General features: G+C 49.9%; 1 protein-coding gene across 11 annotated transcripts in view; it reads left to right on the top strand.

Moving 5' to 3' along the window:
* The window catches only part of LOC113244699 (protein C19orf12 homolog), a 68,189-nt gene that overhangs the window by 13,165 nt on the left and 41,844 nt on the right, over positions 1 to 13,180 (top strand). For 2 of the 11 annotated variants that reach the window (XR_008960127.1, XR_007191002.2), the window contains one exon: positions 3,874 to 9,400. The exons of 8 other annotated variants lie outside the window; for them this stretch is intronic. The gene's annotated coding sequence lies outside the window, so the exon portion shown is untranslated. Of the gene's footprint in view, positions 1 to 1,377; positions 1,544 to 3,873; positions 9,401 to 13,180 lie in introns of those variants that run through there. One more of the 11 variants, XR_008960128.1, reaches the window with a different exon arrangement.

Genomic DNA, 13,180 nt, shown 5'->3' with positions numbered 1-13,180 from the left:
ATAGCCAAACCGTGGAAGGAGCCAAGGTGTCCTTCAACAGATGAATGGGTAAAGAAGATGAGGTTCATATATACAATGGAATATTACTCAGCCATCAGACAGGATGAATACCTATCATTTGCATCGACATGGATAGAACTGAAGGGAATTACGCTAAGTGAAAAAGCCAAGCAGAGAAAGACAATTATACTGTTTCACTCATATAGGAATAGTGGAACAGAAGGAATAGTGCAGAGGACCACAGGGGAAGGGAGGGAAAACTGAAGGGGGTGACAGCAGAGAGCGAGACAAACCATGAGAGACTCTGGACTCCAGGAAACAAACTGAGGATTTCAGAAGGGATGGGGATGGGAGGATGGGTTAACCGGGTGATGGGTATTAAGGAGGGCATGCGTTGTGATGAGCACTGGGTGTTATATGCAACTGGTGAATCATTGAACAGTACATCAAAAACAAATGATGTACTATATGTTAGCTAATTGAACATAATAATAAGAATAAATACCATAGGACACAGTATTCCACTTTTGCATATTTACCTAAAGAAAACAAAAACACTAATTGAAAAAAAGTCATACACACTCCTATGTTTATTACAGCATTATTTACAATAGCTAAGAAATGGAAGCAACCTAAGCGTCCGTCAGTAGGTGAATGGATAAAGAATATGTTCAAGTTGACCCTTGAACAATGTAGGGGGTTAGAGAGGCTGACCCTCTGCACAGTAGAAGATCTGCACATAACTCTTTGCAACCCCAAAACTTAAATACTGAAGTCCACTGTTGTCTGGAAGCCTTACTGATAAAATAAACAAAGTCAGTTAACACATATTTTACATGTTATGTATAGTGTATACTATCTTCTTACAATAAAGTAAGCTAGAGGAAAGAAAATGTTATTTAAAAATTAAGGAGTAGAAAATACATTTACAGTACTTCATTGTATTTATTGAAAAAAAATCCATGTATAAATGAATCCATGAAGTTCAACTCTGTGTTGTTCAAGAATCAACTGTGTATACAAAGGAATATTACTCAGTTATAAAAAAGGATGAAATATTATCATTCTCAACAAGATGGGTGGATCCTAGGGTACAAAGGTAAGTGAAATGACTGAAAAGAAAAAGAAAAATGCTGTGTGATTTCACTTATATGTAGACTCTAAAAAACAAAGCAAACAAACGAACAACAACAACAAAAAAAGCAGAATTAGCCTCTTAAATATAGAGAACAAACTGGTGGTTCCCAGAGGGAAGAGGATGTGGGGAGGAATGGGCAAAATAGATGAAGGAATTTTAAGAGGTACATCCTTTTTTTTTTTTTAAGATTATTTATTTATTTATTTATTTATTTATTTATTTATTTATTTATTTGATAGAGAGACAGCCAGTGAGAGAGGGAACACAGGCAGAGGGAGTGGGAGAGGAAGAAGCAGGCTCCCAGTGGAGAAGCCTGATGTGGGGCTCAATCCCAGAACGCTGGGATCACGCACTGAGCCGAAGGCAGACGCTTAACCACTGAGCCACCCAGGCGCCCCCTAAGAGGTACATCCTTCTCATTATAAAATGAATAAGTTATGAAGATGGAAAGTACAAAGTAGGAAATATACCCAATAATACAATAACTTTGTATGATTACAGATGGTGACTACACATATCATGGTGAGCATTTTGTAATGTATGGAATTGTTGAATCACCATGTTGTACACCTGAAACTAGTATCATATTGTATGTCAAGTATACTTCAATAAAAACACCATTATAAGTACATTGAATAACTTAGAAGAAAAGAGGGACAAAATGGGTAAAAAGAGGAGGAATTTCAGCAGAGAAATTCTGTAGCTGAAAAATGTTTTCAGGGCTTCCTCTAATGGTAGTGACCTACATGTGCATACTTAAACTTTTTATAACTACTGAGAATATTTCCCAAGATCACACACACTTTCCTTTTTATTCATCTGATAAACATATATTTATCTGTCAAGTGCTCTCTGGGCCCCTGTGTCTTGCTTATTAAATGAGAGGTGCCCTGGGGACTCTTAGCCGCCCCCCTGAAGCCTCTATTGCCCTACTGGAGAGGGGTCATGTCCTGGGAAAGGTTCTCTGTGAGCTCTGGGCCCTGAGGGCTGCGTCCCAGAGCCTCAAGCATGTGGGGAGCTGAGATGTGGAGCTTGTCAGCTGGAGAATGGCTTCGGGGCTAGACTGGACTCAGTCATTTTCCATCTTCGCAGTAGCCAAGTCAGACCTCGTTAATGAGGGTCCGTTCCCGCTTGTCAGTGAAGTTATATGGAACACTGGCTCCACTTTATCCCAGGTGCTGGCCTAGAGGAGTCAGGGCCTGGCTGGGGACAGCAGGGAAAGGGCTAAGGTAGGATGGAATAGTATACAGCCATGACACGTTTACAAGGAACTTTAAATCACAAATGTTATATAATGTTAATTGATAAAAGCATTCAAAGAGGCCTAAACATGAAGAATGTAAATATGCTGGAAATGTGCAGACATAGCATTAAAATGTTTATAGGATACATACCAAATGTGTAAAGAACGACTTCCTAGGTGTTAACATTTGTAGTATCATTATCCATTACTAGATTGTTCTAAGCTCTCATCAGTAAATGCTGGCAATTGGAAATGTTTTTCAAAGACTATTTAAAAACCAAGTTGAGGCTGCCTCTGGCGAGGTGCCTGGGGCAGAATTCATGCTGGAGGAAGCCTTGCTTTTCCATTTGTACCATCCTGAGTCTTCTAAGTTTTGTTCCAGGCTGTTGTTACCTATTCAAAAATGAATAAATAAATAGTTTGCAAAGGACACACAGAGTAAAAATACTAAAACCACAGAAGCCGAGAGGAGAGCCTGAGGGGAAAGCCAGAAAGTGCTTTCACCTCCTGGGGGAGACAGGACTCCAGGTCTGGCCTGCCCTATTGGGCCCAGCGCCCATCACAGTCACCCCAGGACCCAGCTGGTCCAGGGTGACTTCACTCAGCAAGGCCTATTCCATCTGACCCGAAACTAGTCAGGAGTTGGGTCAGGGTTTTTCCCAGGAATAAAGGCAGGCAGGGCAGGGGAGGGACTTCAGGGGACATCAGGGCAGGACCTCTGAACTAGGACCCCATATCCCCTGGGTCTGGAACATTTGGGCTCAATTCATGAGCAATGAATGCGTGAGGCTTCCCCCAAGTCCCCAGTCACCTTCTGTGAGTTGGGAGAACCGTCTGAACGGCCCGCCACCATGTAGGTCAGCAGAATCCTCTAAATGAGACCCCCGCTTCTCCGGAGAACCTTCATAGTCAATGTACTGAACCTTAGCCTTTGAGGAACTTTACCAGCAGGGCCAGCAGCTGCTCCTTCAGGCTCTCATTGTCCATGACCTGCTTGGTCAGCTCCACAGTGTCCTTCCACTTCAGGTCCCTGAGGATGGCGGTGGCTTCATTATAGAGCTTTTGCTTCTTATCAGGCGGCAGCTCCATTATGATCTGAGGAATCGGTTTAAACTGTCCGCTTGTCATCCATGTATCTAATAGATCCCCAACAACCCCCCCTAGAAAACAAGGAAGGTTCAATTAGTTGGGCCTTATTCATAAATCATGGCCTCAGGCTCTTGCTGAAAGCACATCCACCGCCATGACGAGTGGGCACATTCCCGCGTGGGCCGGACCGGGCTCAGCTTGGTGCCCACTCCACCCCATGGTATGGGGGGCAGGGGATTATGGGGTCTTCAGTTCATTTGCCTTAGATAATTGACACCCCAATGTGCCTTCCCTAATGCAGAGAGCGGAGACGCAAGTGTGTTTTCAACAGGTATCATCTCAGTGGTGAGGCTGAGTTGTCTCCATAGTATGCTTTTTGCCCCTGAACTTTGGAAATTTCCAGGGAAATCGTTTGGCTAAAGGACCCTGGGGACAGAGGAGGAGACCTTCACTCTGAAGCAACGGTTTCTCATGCCAGCCCTCCAGAGCTGTATGATGGTAACTACCAAATACAACTTCCTCAACTACTTCTCTTCCTGTGACCCTGAAAAGGCATAACCATTATTATTAAAGGTAAAATTTATGATCAAATGTAAGGTGCATGATGTTGGGACTTGAAGCCCTTATGTCAATGGAAAGTTCTATGTGACCAGGTGGGTCCAGGTCGGCTACAGGAAGGTGCCCTGGGGCAGGGGTCTCAAACTTAAGTGCTTTCAGGGGAAGCTGGTACTTGAGAGGAGTGAAGAGGGTTGAGTGGGCCTGTGAGTGATGGAGAACTGGGTCGTTGTCTAAACAGGTGGTGGCACTGTTGTTCAACAGAGTACTAGAAATCCTAGCCTTAGCGATCAGATAACAAAAAGAAATAAAAGACATGCAAATTGGCAAAGAAGAAGTCAAACTTTCCCTCTTTCAAGATGTCATGATACTTTATGTGGCAAACCCAAAGACTGAACCCCAAAATTGCTAGAACTCATACAATTCAGCAACATGGCAGAATACAAAATCAATGTATGGAAATCAGTTGCATTTCTATACATTAACAACAAGCCTGAAGAAAGAGAAATTAAGGAATTGATCCCATTTACAATTGCACCAAAACCATAAGATACACAAGAATAAACCAAACCAAGGAGGTAAAGGATCTGTACTCTAAAAAGTATAGAACACTTATGAAAGAAATTGAAGAAGACACCAAGAGGTGGAAAAACATTCCATGCTCATGGATTAGAAGAATAAATGTTGTTTAGATGTCTATGCTACCCAGAGCAATCTACACATTCAATGCAATCCCTATCAAAATACCACCAACATTTTTCAAAGAGCTGGAACAAAAAAGTCCCATGATTTTAAAATATTGATGATCAGATATTAAAAGAGGCAGCCCGGCTGGAGTTAGTGACTCTCTCCGAAAGAGCAGAGTATGGAAAGGGGGACACTAACTTCACAGTGGGGAAAGCTGGCACAGACCACCTTAACCAGGTGATCAAGGTGGACATCGCCAGGGTGGCCTGTGGATGTCTCACGTCCCCGGAATGGTGCTATGAGACAGGCGTCCACCTCTGTCCTCGGTAAGCTTTCCAAAGGTCCCCAACCCCGGGCTAAGCACGAGAAAGCCCTCATGCAGACCCAAACAGAGAGGCATCCTACAAATACCCGCCCAGTACTCCTCAAGGCCATGAAAGAAAAGTCCAAGAAACGGTCACAGACCCAGGGAGACGAAGCAGGCATGAGGATTAAATGCACTGTGATAGCTTGAGCTGGTTTCTGGGACAGGAACACATCAGTAATGCAAAAACTGGCAAAGTACAAATAAAGCCTGGAGACCAGTTAGTAGTGATGCATCAGTGTTGGTTTCTTACTTTGACAAGGGCACCTGGTAACAAGATGGTAGCGTCAGGGGAACAGAAGCGGCAAGGGATACACAGGAGTTCTCTACACGGTCTCACCAGCTTGTCTGTAATTCTACTATTCCGGAATAAAAGGTTTATCTGAGAGAACAGAGCCCCAGCAGAGAGAACCCGGGTGTGGGCTGGAACCCGCCGACAGGCAGTAAAGCCTGCACCCTCTCCGGAAGCCGAGTGTGGAGGCATCTGAGCACACAGCTCCCCTGGGGCTGAGCCCAGGCCAGCATCGGGCCCTGGAGGCTGAACACCGCCCCTGGCCACACTTCCCCTCCGCTCCAAAAGCAGGGAGGATTCAGGGAGGGAAAACCAGTGTTTTGAAGTTTTACTGAACTTTTCCTCATGACACCCGTGAAGCGCTTAGAGCCCAGAGTTGCCCTCATCTGCACTAAACCGTTAGGAGAACATCAAGATTTGATTTAGAGCAGCACTTAATGCAAGAAGTCACCAGGAATATCAACCAGCAAATTACTAACAGTTTGGAGAAGAGAAAATTCCTTGGTTTTCTGGGTAAAATGATGTTCCCGCCCACAACTAGGGGCTGCAAGTAGCGAGTCCCCTGGTTCTCCTGGCAGACATCGTGTTCTCCACCAGCGCTGACACAACCCAGATAAAATAGATGCTCCCACAATGGCATCTGGGAACAGCTATATGATAAAGGACCCATCAGGCCCTCCCCTGAGCACCTTAATGGGGGGGACAAAGATGTAGACTGTCACTGAGTAAGGAGGAAATGGCCTTGTCTCCTACCCTACTGGCTGGTGCTTGGATGGTGAGAATTGAGGTCAGGACTCACTCATTCACAGACTGCAAAGGGACACGGACAGGTGGACGGTCTGGGGCCCCCCCACATGCTGACTTACTCCCCAGTGTGACCTCAGCGTCATGGAATGTCCCTGTGTGCCAGTCCTGCCACAGAAACACAGAGCAGAGCAGGAAGCCATGCCAGGAGCTGGAAACAGAAGCCAACCTGGGCAGATAGGCCATCACCGCTCCAGCCTGTATGGTGGGAGTACTGCAGGCCGGACTGGGAGCTCTCCCCTGTCGCCAGCACAGACTGCCCGCACAGAGCAGCATCCAGTGATGCATCTGAGCCCAGTGCGTCCGAACACGTGGCAAAGCTCCCTGTGTTGCAGGGTCCATCTGAGGCACCTCCCGGGAGAACTAATCCAGCCCCTCTTCAAGTGAGGTCCATGCAGCAGCCCTGACCCATGGTCAGACTACACAGGAACCCTTCCTGCTCCCAAGCCAGAGGAAGTAACCCTTCCTGGCTCCAAGAATGATGGGAAAGTCAGCCAAACCTCCATTCATTGCTGGAAACTGGCTGTCAAGGAGGAGCAGGTGGCAAAAGCGGGAGGCAGGAACGACCCCTCTAGGATATTTGTGCTTTTTCTGCCTGAGACTGTTTGCTTTCAGAATGGGGAGTCGCTCTGAATGAGCTCATGTAAAATGGCCAGACAGCGTCTGCTCCTAGAGGTTGCTCAGCAAACCCAGCTTCCTCCCGGGTTCCCTTCTGCAGTGACCTGTAATGGGGACGGGGAAGGAGACCATCCAAGGGACCCAGGACACCCTTTAGTCTTCAGATGCCCGGACACATCTCTGAGAGGAAAGGCGCCCTCCAGGTCTGCATGACACGGATGCCATTTCGGGAAAACCCTGCATTTCCGAGACCTTCACACTCAGAAGCCTGTGTTTTCAGTAGGAGGAATTAGGGACACAAATCATGTCACCGAAGCAACCTCAACTCAACCAACATCTCCCACAGGACAGAGACTTCTGTGAGGTCTCTGTGGTTTCGTAGGTCTTTGTGACAACACCCCCGAGGCTGACCGTCTCTCCGAGCCTCACCAGCAATTGCTCCAGTTACGCCTCCGAGAAGACCACCAATGAAGCTCCCAGAATGCTTGAAGCCCCCCTTCATTTTCCTCTCCTCAGCGATGGAAATGAGCAGCTTCATGACGTCATCCACCGAGAGGGGCTTCTTTTTGAACCTCAAAGGAAGCATTTCAAAGGGAGAGTTTTAATGAGCGTCAGAGTATCTGCACCCAAATGTTACTCTGGCTGGTGTTCCGAGGAACAGTCCTCATGTAGAGAACGGGAGCTCTGCCGTACGCGGGACAGACGGCACCAGCCCTGTGGTTGGGTCCTTATCACGGACGAAGCCAGGAAGCATTTAGTTCATATGCAACACAGTCCGCAGAAGGGACAAAAGGTCTTCCTTGCCCTCTGCCTCGCTTCTGATTTGTGCCGGGTTACGGAGCAGGCCCGGCCCCTGGCTCCCACGGGTCATCACTAGTGAGGCAAGCGAGCCCTCTCTTGAGTCTGCGCCCTTCCTGCTGCCTCAGGCCTCCCCAGGGCACAGAGCCTGGCGGAGAGCAGGACGTCCCAGCCTCCACTCCTCTGTCGTGGGATAGGGAACGGAGCTCATGCCAAGCCAGAAAGGGGGCAAGTACTGACTCCATGACCACACTGGCCTTGTGCCCACCCCTGCCCGCCTGTGACCCTGAGCAGAGCGTCAGAGTCCTCACCTGTAAAATGAGACAACCCACCTACAAGCTGGATTTTGGAAAGGTCTGGGCAGAATGGATGCAAGTACCTGGTATGAGTGTGGAACACTGCGGCCCGCAGACATGTTGGCTCTAAATGAATATTCTGTTGCTGAGACAACCACTGGCTTTTCCATCAGCAGCCACTCCTAAAGCCTGTCCAGTTCTGCATGGGGGATGGTAACAGCAGGACAGGTTGACCCTAAGGAGGACCAGTAAGATGGGACAACCAGAGAATAAACCAAACCACGGTATTCCAGGGCTTTGCATCTGTTCGGATAGAGAGACAGATGGACCTTTGGACTAATGACCTTAGAACAATTCTCTGAGGTCACAAACTGTTTGCTGCACTGGTGGGAAACTGGCAGGCAGGCAGGGCTGGGGCAGGGTGGACTCTGCCCCAGGGTCAGTGGGCATGGAGACCCACAACACGGACGGGCCACCTGACAGGCCCCGGAAGTAAAATCAAAGTGGCCACGAGCTGATGCTTCTCCTTCTGGCCTCAGCTGGACCCAAGACTCTAAGGGCACTTCCTTCCATCACTCCGCTTTTCATACGTGCAGTCCCTAAAGGAACTTAACAAAGCTTGGGGCAGACCTTGTTGCTCAGTAACTCTTGGATACATTTCTTTCTGACCCAAGGAGAATCCAGAACCAGCCTCTCATGTAAAATCATCCTCCCAGTCCTGAGAGAGACTTCTGAGCCCCTAGAATGAATCTCTGGGTTGCAGGATCACCACAGTCAGGGTTCAGGACCTCTCTGCCATCCCAGCAGAGGTAAGGGGTGTCCTGTGCTCTGGCCCCTGCCGTGTTCTGAGATCCGTGGTTCTCCACAAGTGCACAGAATCACTGATGACCTTGGGAAATGCAGCCCGCGTGCGTGGGCTGAGATTCTGCGTGGGGACAAGCTCCAGCTGGTCTCTAACCCCACCTCGGACAGCAAGACTCTACGAGAGCATGACCCAGACATCAGACATCTGCTGCTTGGTGCTCGAGTTCAGAAAGTGCAAACAAGCCTCCCCCAATGTGTCTCTTTGACCAAGTGGGGTGTAGAGGCGATGGAGGGACAGGCCCTGCAGGGGTGCTCAAGGGACGAAGAAGGAGGAGTCAGGGGTGCCTGCCCCCTCCTCTGGCCCCATGTGTCCTGGACCTGCCAATACACCTCCAGCTTCCAGCACCTTTGCTCACTACCAGCAGCCCCTCACAGACAGAGTCCATGCTGCCCCTCCACCCTGGAAGAGAGCCCACGTGAATGTCAAGACTCATCCACAAAGGTCACAATAATCAGATAGCATTACAACAGCAAAGGGACTGCACATGGCAGAAGTCACTAAGAAATGAGGGGATGGAGGGTGTGACTTGATTTACCCAGTAGCCATGGTGCTGTGAAGCTACGTAAATGAGTTTTCTTTCAGATACTAATGTATTTCAAATATTGATAACCAAAGGCGTTACTATCATAATTAAACCTTTCAAAAAGCTAATAATCCTCTTGTAAAACATCTATTCGTGGCATAGTTTATATATGGTTTATATGCAGCTTTCTATCTGCCAGTTATGCTGGGAAAAGGGGAGTCGAAGCTCGATCCTGGAAGGCCTATCTGGAGGCTACAGTGAGCTCCCCATAACCAGGCACATGAAGACCCCAAGCATGGTCTGCAAGGCGGGCTTCCTGGCCAGGGCACTCTGCCCAGACACCACTCCTAATACAGGGTTTCTGCAGGATTATGGACCTGCACCCTGGAAACACTTTCTGCGTAACAAGAAAATGCATGGCCAGGAGGCAGGACACAGCCACTTCATACTCTATTGTGCATCTAAAAACCTAGCTTCCCACGGGCTCTGAATGACTTCCTATAAACCCACAGGGGCTAATAAGGCATCATCGTGCAAAGGCTACTCCTAACCTCCACTCAGCCCAGGCAGCCCAGCACAAGGCAGGAGCCCAGGGCTCTGCAGAACTGGAGGGCCAGCAGGGGTCACGGTGTGTGGGAGGGCAGGGGATGACGTGGCCCACCTCTGGCCGGGTTTAACAGCTCCACACCACAGGAAGAGGTGGCATTGTGGCTGCCTCACTCCAAGACAAACCTGGTTTAATTTCCTTGTGAGAATCATTTTAGACGTTAGAGCATCAGTAGACTCTTGTGGAAGGAAGGTTTGTCACCCCATCTCCTGAGTCCTTGCTAAAAACCCTGGCCTCCTGACTTCTCCGGGCTTGCCAGAGTGAGCAAGGAAGCCAGTCCTGCTTCTCCTCCCACTGCAAGCTTGCCTTTGTCTGTAAGCAACGAGCACGCCAGTAAGGAGGGAGGAGGGAGGAAATACTCTGATGGGGACAGACTTCAGAGGGTGGGAACGGGGCCTCCCCTCCCCATATCACACCTATTTCACAATCAGATTTGTCCACAACACGGGCTCTGGTCACAGCAAGCCCATCGCCAGCCACAGAGAAGGCAAATACCAACTTGCAGCCCTGGTTTCTTGCACCACCAGGCTGGTCTGCTGATGACAGCAAGGTTCTGGGGAAGAGGGAGGTGTGCCCATCCCTGAGAGTGCAGCCCGGCTTTTTGAGATGGACCAGATTGTGAGAGAGCTGGGAAAGGAAGGCTTCAGAGCTAAGACAGACCCCCATGCACCCTTAAAAAAAAAAAGAATGAAAAAAGAAAAACAAAAGCAGAGCCTCTGAAGGAGTCAGGGTGATCTTGCTCACCTGCCATCTTTCTGCTTCTCTGCTGGAATTTATAAAATCCCACTGTGTGGCCTGGCTCTTGTAAGCCTTGTCTTCCCAGCTCTGTAGGCCCCAGTGCGAAGGTCTCACGTGGACCCCACCAGCACTGTCAGATGAGCCCACAGATTTTAAGACTGAACTGTTGCTAGTATTTGAAAATCAGATTTCACATACATCTGATTTCTTGATTTCTCTTGAAAACTCAAAAGAGCGAGCCCCCCTGGACCACCTTCCCGTAGCCACAGAGGCAAAGCTAAGCCAGTACTGCCTTCTCTCTGCCATAGGCCCTGGCTGGGCGACCTTCCCCACCCACGGGCCCATAAACAGGTCACTCTGCAGCCTCTCAGAGTCTCCCTGCTTCGTTTTCTAAAGGTAAAGAAGCTACCAGTCCCCAGCAGAGGAATGCTACCCTCCGAGATCCTTAACCCCCATTCCTGGTCATCTCTAACTTACCCCGCAAGGCCAGGCCGGGGGTGCTGACTCACCGGGCATCCTTCCAGGACTTTGTCCTGCATATGTAACCCCTGCCGCCCTACCCACGCGCCTGGGACCCAGAGGAGGGTGACGCACACCTAAGGTTACTGAGGAGGGTGCACACATGTGGGTACCTGGGGAGGTCATACACACACCCAGGGTCACTATGCAGCGCGGCGCTGGGTGCAGGGCCCTGAGCGCGGCTGCAGGTTCTGACCCCAGCTGGGCCGCTGCCGCTTATTTCTGGCGTGATGTCAGCCTCTCCGTGCCACAGTGTCTTCATGTGGCAAATGAATACCCTTGAGGCCTGGGGTAGATCTGCAGCCTGCAGGTCTCCCTGCACTCCAGCCCCGGCAGGGGCCTCACCCCTGCAGTGCGGCGCACTGAGCCCTTCACCTGCTGGGACAGGGCCAGCAGAGCTGGGGAGACCCAGGCCCACGCTTCTCCGGCCCCGCCCCACCCAGGGTGTCCCCGCCCTCCAGCCGCCCCACCCCGCACAGACCCCGCCCCCTGCCACCTTCTGATCAGTCACCTGCCAGTGCACGCCCCCATAGCCGGTGCCCCTGCCTTGGCTGCCACCTGGGCTGCCACGTCTACTGGCACTGGAGCCACGAAGTGCTCCACTGGTTTCCGATGTCTGGCGGGAACGAGAACGCGGGGTCCTAGCCCAAGGAATCAGCCGGAGTGTCTTCTCTTGGTCGGAGTCTAGGCCTGGCTCTTGAGTCTGGAGTAAAGTCCCCGCGGCCCTCAGGCTGCGCTCCTTCGTGCCCACCGCCAGCGCTCTACCGCCGCCCGCACACGCTCTGGACGGGATTCCCTTGCACCTTCCTCAACCCCGAGAGACCTCTCCCTTTGGCCTTTGATTCAGGATCTCTGACCCTGAGGCCTGTACACCTTCCTCCTTCCCCTCAGTGGGCAGGGAAGGGAGCCCAGCAACCTGGAGAAGTCCCAGGTGCAAAGTTCATGTTTGCTGAATGTATGGGCCCAAGGCCAACACAGGCTGTCCCCCAAGGTACCGGCACCAGGGGCCTCTGGGTCAGGCAGGGTGTTTGAAAGGCTCAGCACTGGCTTTACTGCTGGGGTTCCAAGGGAAGGGGGAGTCCAGCTTCCAGGACAAAGCTGAGGTTGGGAAGCATCCTAGGAGGGGGCAGAGGTGGAGGAGTGACGTCCAAGGAATATTTTACAGGGAACACCCCCCACCCTGACACACACAGACACACACAGACACACACCCACACACGGGTTGGCCTTGAGCCATCTCAAATCTGAAAAGGGCTCTGGGGGCTTTCCATGGCGTAGCCCACTAATCCTGACAGCGTCCTCCCACCTCGGCATGGCGGCCACTGCCGTGTTACACATAGGAGCAGTGAGGTGCAGAGAGGTTGGTCTGCCTGAGGCCACCCAGGTAGGGAGTGTCAGGGTCCAGACTCTAATCTGGGTCCACCGGGCTCAAAGCCGTCCCTGTAACCAGCCCTCTGCCTGGCTTTCCAGGAAGCCAGACACACCCAGACGATGGGCCTCTTTCACACTGCCAGAGTCCTTTTGTTTTGTTTTCTTCTTTCTCCTCTCTTGAATGGGAAAGTACTTGGGAGGTATATATGCCATATATACTCACACATACACATCGTATACATACAACACATAAATATGCACACACATTGCTGAATTCCTGTATCAGTTTTAGCAATTCTGGGGTAGAGTCTTTTGGGTTTTCTACATAGAGATCATGTCATCTGCAAAGAGTGAGAGTTTGACTTTCTTTGCCTATTTGGATGCATTTTATTTCTTTTTGTTGTTGATTGCCGAGGGTAGGACTTCTAGTACTATGTTGAACAATAGTAGTGAGAGCGGGCATCCCTGTTGTGTTCGTGACCTTAGGGGGAAAGCTCTCAGTCTTTCCCCACTGAGAATGATATTGGCTGGGGAATTTTCTATATGGCTTTTATGATATTGAGGTTTCTTCCCTCTATCCCTACACTGTGGAGACTTTAAATCAAGAAAGGATACTGTGATTTTTCAAGTGCTTTCTTTTGCATCAATTGAGAGGATCCTGTGGTTCTTGTCC

This window comes from Ursus arctos, unplaced genomic scaffold (assembly GCF_023065955.2).
Source record: "Ursus arctos isolate Adak ecotype North America unplaced genomic scaffold, UrsArc2.0 scaffold_19, whole genome shotgun sequence".
In the NCBI taxonomy this organism is placed as follows: Eukaryota; Metazoa; Chordata; class Mammalia; order Carnivora; family Ursidae; genus Ursus; species Ursus arctos.
Note: the sequence above shows the minus strand (reverse complement) of the source record. Positions and strands in the feature narration are given on the sequence as shown.